This window comes from Gossypium arboreum, chromosome 5, assembly GCF_025698485.1.
Source record: "Gossypium arboreum isolate Shixiya-1 chromosome 5, ASM2569848v2, whole genome shotgun sequence".
NCBI lineage: Eukaryota > Viridiplantae > Streptophyta > Magnoliopsida > Malvales > Malvaceae > Gossypium > Gossypium arboreum.
The window spans coordinates 53,849,972-53,857,877 of record NC_069074.1 but is presented as its reverse complement, the minus strand read 5'-3'; the positions used below and the strand labels follow the sequence as shown (position 1 = coordinate 53,857,877).

Here is a 7,906-nt window from a genome sequence, read left to right as displayed (position 1 = left end):
TCTTTTCCATGTATGCTTTCAACAAGTTCTCCAAACTATTTAATGACTCAGCTTGTGCTGGTTTTGGAGCTTGCTGATTAAACCCTTGAGATTGGTTGGATCTATGGTGCATAAAGTTATTGTTTGGTCCATTTCCTTGTTTTCTCTAAGAAAAGATGGGGTGATTATGCCATGAAGAATTATAAAAGTTGGATGGGGTCCTTGTCCACTCCTATTTTGATGTTGGTTTCCCACATAGTAAACTAACTCGGGATTCAATGAGTAATTCTCGAAAGAATGACCTTCCCTACAATCCACACAGGAAACTACTTCAAATGGGATTGGTGGCTGAGCTACAAAATTATTAACACTATCAGCGGTAAACAACTTTAACATAGAGGAAATAGATGATACCTGAGTTGATAGCGAAGTGAGGGCGTCAACTTATAGACAATACCTGAGCTGATAATAAAGTGAGGGCGTCAACTTCATGAACTCTGGCTACACGTCTTCTTAAAGCTGTTCGATTTGTTGGCTATTGATAGTTATAACTCACGATCCTCTCGATGATCTCATAAGCCTTATTATAAGACTTAGACAAAGTTACACCATTCGCAGAAGCATCTACCATCAACCTTCTATGTGCTTTGAGACTATTATAGAATGTCTCCAATTGGATACAATGAGGAATCCCATGATGAGGACACTTATGTAGTAACTCCTTGATTAGCTCCCAAGACTCATACAAAGACTCGTCATCCAATTGTTGGAAGGTTGTGATCTTGTTCCTCAACTTAGCATTTTTGCTAGGCGAGAAATACTTAACCAAAAATCTCTCTGCTAATTCTTGCCATGTAGATATAGAACTTGGTGGCAATGAATTGAGCCATGCTCATGCTTGATCTCGCAACGAGTACGGAAACAAATTTAACCATAGTGTGTCTTCAGTCACACCGGCTATCTTGAACGAATCACTCACCTCCATAAACAATCGAAGGTGGAGATGTGGATCTTCCATGGGCATACCACTAATTGGCCCACCGCTTGGAGCATTTGAAACATTACTCGTTTCAATTCGAATTAGGTTGCCTCAATATCTGGCATTCTAGTTCCTAGATTTAACTCATTGAAAAGTGGCACATCATATTTTCTGATGCATCGATCCATATCATCGGCAATAAGGATGGGATTTCGTACATGTTCAGCTTTATCACCTTGGTCTTGATTTTGATTTCCAAGGTCCATCTCATTCTATCTCTAAGCTATTCGTTCACATCTTCTTTGTCTAAAAATTCGCTCTATTTTAGGGTATACTAGGAGTAAATCGATAATCCGATCTATGCTTATAAACATCTGAAACGAAAATTAAAAAATTAAAAAGAAAAAGTTAGTATTGTTAGAAATAACCAAATTAAAAATAAATAACTTCACAAAAAATGACTATGGCAACAGTTGATAATCCCCGGCAACAGCACCAAAAACTTGTAACGCTCGGGTCTGTGCAAGTGTACACAGTCGTTATCAAGTAATAAGTAAGTATCGAGTTATCATCTCCACAGGGATTGTATTCGTGCTAAGTCACTCAATTATAAAAATATTATTAACAACTTGGTAAATAGAAACACAATTTGATTTGGAAGTATTGATTAAAACTATGTAAAATTAATCTAGGTGCAATGATCCCTAATGTGATTTATCCTAACATGCAACTCTATGAATGAATAGATTTGAGCAGAATTAACACAATAAGAAACAATTATAACATAAATAAGCTAGGACAATTACTTTAATTAAACTCAAATTATTATCAACATGCTTCTCAATATTCGGAAAAACATTCCATGACAACTTGATCTTTCATGAGTTAGAAAACCACATTAGGTCCTTTCGGAATCCTTTACATAGTAAATATGCATTTTACTGATTCATTTTTACTAAGGGTTTCTTAGTATTCGTGTAAGGTAACAGGGATGTGTTAGGTTTGAAACAATTTAATCACACAAATATAAAAACTATGCAGATAACAGAGCTTGGTTAGGGTTGTTATGCAACCTCTAATTTAATCGGGTTAGGATCAAAATTGATCATGCACATTTCAATTATGTGTCTATTAGTCATCGTCTAGTTAGGATCACTCAGCTAATTCAGGTGCATTTCAATCACGTATGAACGAAATACAGACTTGATTTTAATTGAAAACATGATCGATTGAGGCACAAATTTTAGAAGCATGAATCAAATAATTATCATTTAATCAAAGCAATCATCCTAACTCAAATAAAATTAAGCTATCATTGTTGTAAACAAGAACAGTGAACACATAGCAAAAATTCTTGAATTAAATTAAAGAAAAGAAAGATTAAACCCAAATCAAATTGGCTGTCACCCAAGACTCTGACTGACGAGGGCTCATTCGTTCCTTAACTTTGCTCCTTTATTGATGGCTCTCCGTGGTGGCCGACCAAGGGCTCTTTAAGAGGCTAATTTTCTAAAAATCCTTATGCAAAGATGATTATAGGTGTGAGGGAGAAAGAAAGCTAAAAGAGTTGAGAGAGGAGAGAATGATGAATGAGTGAGGGATGATTAGAAAAGTGAAAAATAGGGTCTTATTTATAGGTGAGGCAAGGGAGCTAGTTTGCTAAAAATAGGAGTGTCTGTAACACCCCTATCCTGTAACCGTCGCTGAAATAGGTAAGGGGTGTCACCGGACAGACAGAGCATTTCTGAACAACACAGATTCACAAATATCATATAACATTAATACATTTGCATTCATCAACAATTCATCCATTAAGATGGTCTACGAGACCTAAAACATACATTTAGGGAAGGTCGAGACTAAACCGAGCCCATTCAGAATTTTCAAAACTTAATCAAACTTTCCAAAACTGACAAAGTCACACACCCGTGTGACTAGGCCGTGTGAATCACACAGGCACAAGACACGCCTATGTGGTCCAATCGTGCCAAAAAGAGGTCCTATACTGACTTTTTAACACGGCCAACAAACACAGTCGTGTGCCATGACTGTGTAAAATTTAGTAGCTACTGACTTTTTCACAAAACCAAAAGGCACGCCCGTGTTCCCTGGTCGTGTGGCACAATGCATGCTTGGTTTAAGCCAATTTGCCACCCTTTATGGTTCCAATCCTACAAGCATTAATATGCAACATTTATACCAACATTTCCAACCAATTCCATGCTCAGCTATGACCAAAACACATTAGAACATGGCACATTACCACATACACCAAAACAATACACAAACATATCATTTGCTAGACAATTCAAATGGCATAACTTTTATACAATTCAAAACTTAATACATAGACATGCTAGCCTATACATGCCATACTTAGCAATATTTACACTTCAATAGTACCGAAAATGAGTTCGATAGTGTGGTGACGATCCTCGACTATCCCCGAGCCTTCAGTAGCTACGATAACTAAAAAACAGACAGAAATCACACAGAGTAAGCTGCAAAGAGCTTAGTAGGCCAAATTCAATGGATCAAATTACTAAAGTATATGTAGTACAAAACAACACTAAGAATTCATAACCATTTCTCAGAGTAGTTATAAGCTTAACCATGCTTGTTTATTTGTATTCATATCATATTCATTTCCATGATTTCGAACCTACTTCGCATTCGCTATTTCACAGAAATAGAGCCTTTCATATTCAGAAATTGAGTACGATATAAACGTACCTGTATAGATTATACATTTCATATATTCCTTTCCATATCTCGTACTTTGTCATCAGACGGTTTAGAAATGATATAGATGCTCATAAATGGGTATAATGCCAATGTCTCGGACGTGGTCTTACATGTAATTCAGTATTGATGCCTCTGTCCCAGATAGGGTCTTATACGAAATTAGATATGATGCCGATGTCCCGGACATGGTCTTACATGTAAATTTCAATTCGATGCCTATGTCCCAGACATGGTCTTACACGATAATTTAGATTAATACCAACATTCTTTTAAAGGCATACAAAACTTTCCAAATACTAGCATATTATCAAAGTTTACTCAAAATCTATTCATCAGGCTCTCAAGGCCGCCCAATACAATTTACAATTTATATACACAAAAATTATTCAATTAACATATAATTGTAATTTGACTTACCTCGTACAGATTTAGGACGAATCGAGTCAACTATTCAACAACTTTAGACTTCCCTCGATCTAAATTCGATTTTCTTTGTTCTCGATCTAATACAATTCAAATTCAACCATTCAATAATTCATTTCATTCAAAATAATCCATGAACACATATTTAGGGCACTTTACATTATAGCCCTTACATTTTCACACTTCGACAATTTAGTCCATTTTTCACAAAATCACAAATATGCAAAATTTACCAAGATTAAAGTTTGGCCGAATATACATGGCTTCCATACAAGCCCAAATAACATATTTAATTCACAATTTAGTCCTTCAAAACCTCATTTTCACAATTTAGCACAATTAGCTCGTTTCATCAAACATTCAAGAACAAAACATATAACCCATCTAACAAGACTTCATAATTCATCCAAAAACATCACAAAACTCATGATATCAACAATGGCATTTAATGAAATCTTTAACAGAAACAGAAATTCAGACATCGGCTTTGAAGAACACGAAGCAACGATCATAGAAACGTAGAAATTATCAAAAACGGGCAAAAACACATACCTTAATTGAGCTTTAATCTAGCCGAACCCTAAATGCTTATATTTCTTTTCTTTCTCTTTGAATTTTGGCAAGAACAAAGTGAAAATAGCCATTTGCATGCTTTGTTTTATTATAATAAACATTATATCCATCTTTTACCATTTTGCCCATAGCATATATCATTGAATTTTTACCAACTAATGTTCATAATTGTCCATGCATTATTACAATGGTCCAATTGCATCATAAGTACCTCTCATTTGCAAAGCCAAGTCAAATAAGAACTTTAACTATTAGCATGCAACTTTTGCATTTTACGCGATTAAGTCCTTTTTTTCGTAATTAAACACAGAAACAAACAATTTAAATGACAGAAGTTTCACAGATATAAATTCACATATCGCAGACACATAAAATAATATTAAAATATTTTTTAGACTCGGATTTGTAGTCCCGAAACCACTATTTCGACTAGGGTCAAAACCGGACTGTTATAGTGTCCATCATTTGAAACTTCATCCAAGGGTGGTCGGCCATGGTTTGTGGAAGTGTGGCTGATTTTTTCTTGATTTAAGTGCCACAACATCATCAGGATCAAGATTCGATCAATTGCAAATCTCTGGGTAAATCTCTGATTTCTTCAACTCTTCAAAGACCTTGCGTAAATAAAGCAAAATTTGATTTATGAACATCCATATGCAGCCGAATTTTGGGTTGACTTGGTCCTCCATTTGGATGGTTTTGTAATCAAAATAAAGCTCTCATACCTGTCCAAAAATAGTAGATAATTTAGAGGACCAAAGATATAATTTAACCACTTTAATTAATCAATTTACTTAATTAATTAAAGCCTAATTTATTAATGAAATATATCAAAATAAATTATTAAATATCATTTTATATTTTATTATTTAATTTAATCATGCATGGCCCACTTTATAGCTTGAAAATATAATATGCTCAAATTAATATAAAAAAGCCATTTTCTCGCATGAAAACTATATAATAAAACATAAAATCAAATTTTAATAATTTCTATGTCCCAATTTCATATTTTCATATATTTCATTAATTTATTAAACAATTACTTGGTGTTAACAACAAATTTAAGTAAAAATGTGATGAATTATTTAGGAAAAATCCTCTATGTTTTTCAGTTTAGAATAGCAGAGCTTGGTTAGAGTTGTTATGCAACCAGCAATTTAATCAGGTTAGGATCTAAATTGAGTATGCACATTTCAATTATGCTCCACTAGCCATCGTCTGGTTAGGATCTCTCAACTAATTCAGGTGCATTTCAATCACGTATGAATGAAATACAGACTTGATTTTAATTGAAAACATGATCAATTGAGGCACAAACATCATAAGCATGAATCAAATAAATATTATTTAATCAAAGAAATTAGCTTAAATAGAATTAAGCTAGCATTGTTGTAAATAAGAAAAAAGAACACATAGCAAACATTTTTAGATTAAATTAAAGAAAGAAAGATTAAACCCAAATCAGAGTGGCTGTCACCCAAGACTCTAACTGACAAGGCTCCTTCACTCCTTTGCTTTGCTCTTTTGCTGATGGCTCTCCAAGATGGCCGACTAAGGGCTCTTTAAGAGGCTTAATTGCTAAAATCTATATGAAGAGATGACGCTAGGCGTTGGGAATGGAAAATGCTAAAGAGAATGATGAGGGATGAGGGATCAAACGAGGTCTTATTTATAGGTGAAGAGAGAAGGGTAGTTTGCTAAAAATAAAGAGGTTTAGTCTCTTCAAGCTTTTCCAATGAGTGGTCGACCATACTTAATGGATTTGAGTTGAATTTTGCTTGATTTTTAAGCAATTTAAATGCCATAACAACTCAGGACTAAGACTCGGTCAAATGTAAATCTTCGGGCAAATCTCTAATTTCTTCAACATTGCAAGGACCTTGTGTAATTAAACCGAAAAGTGGTTTATGTGGATAGCCATGTGTAGCCAAAATTGGGTTGACTTGGTCTTCATTTTGGATGGTTTTTGTAATCCAACAAAGCTATCGACCTATCCAAAATAAATCAATAAATTAAAGGACCAAAGAATAAAATTTATCCAATTTAAATAATTAATTAAAACCCAATTTATTAATGAAATATTTTAAAATTAATTATTAAATATAATTTTATATTTTATTATTTAATTTAATCATGCATAGCCCATTTCATGTCTTAAAAATATAATATGTTCAAATAAATATAAAATAAGCCATTTTATGCATGAAAACTATATAATAAAGCATACAATCACATTTTAATAATTTATATGTCCTAATTTTATTTTTTCACATATTTCATTAATTTATTAAATAATTACTTAGTTTTAACAACAAATTTAAGTAAAAATGTGATAAATTACATAGGAAAAATTCTATATATTTTTCAGTTTACACACCCCCAAACTTAAATTATTGCTTGTCCCGAGTAATGTTTATACACAGCAAAAGGTCTTGCTAAGACAAAATTGCTAACTATGTAGGCAGCATCAATCTTTGTCCCATAATCAGGCATTAATAACTTAATGTTCATAGATCTTCTTTATTAACAAGTAATTCATATGCAAACATTTTTAAAGTTTCATACTAAGTTTCAAAATATGCCAACATGAATCATAGTTTGTATGTATGTATGTCACAGCCACAAATAACATTCTTCATTCAACATAATATCTTATCAATCAAGCAAACAATCATAAGGCTTATTTATGATCTTCATATGTTGAACTTAGTACTTCCTCTCCACTAATGTAGGTGACATAATCATCAAATCAATAGGTCTTTTATAAGGTTGTAATGAGGCTCGGTTAAAGGTAAGGATTTTAAGAGACGAGACATTTTGATTTCAAAATCTTAACCTCTAACTTTGTCTTGGATTTCTTGAAATACAGCCTTTTTCTTTAAGTGAACCTTTGGAACACCCCCAAACTTATTTTGAACTCAAGCTCATACATTTTTCCTTTTTGGAGACTGAGCAAATTTTTCTTCGCTCTTCCTTCATTCTTTTCTTTTAAAGCATGAGCACATACATCTTTTTTGAAAATTTCCTCAAATGTTGATTACCAAGGAAACTTTGTTAAGATGGGTGCACAAAATTAGGATAACTTAAAAAGATGGTAATGTGGCTTATAATGTAGGTTCATTGTAATAAACAGGCCTTTAAGCTCAAAATTATAGTTTCAAGGGTCTAATATCATAGGGTTGGCTTGAAAAGGCTCAAACAATC

At 33.3% G+C, this 7,906-nt stretch overlaps 1 non-coding gene across 1 annotated transcript; it reads left to right on the top strand.

Moving 5' to 3' along the window:
- Positions 1-668: 668 nt before the first annotated feature.
- Positions 669-775, top strand: LOC128293519 (small nucleolar RNA R71). Its single transcript, XR_008283700.1, has one exon. It is a non-coding gene; the product is annotated as a small nucleolar RNA R71 (small nucleolar RNA).
- Positions 776-7,906: the final 7,131 nt, after the last annotated feature.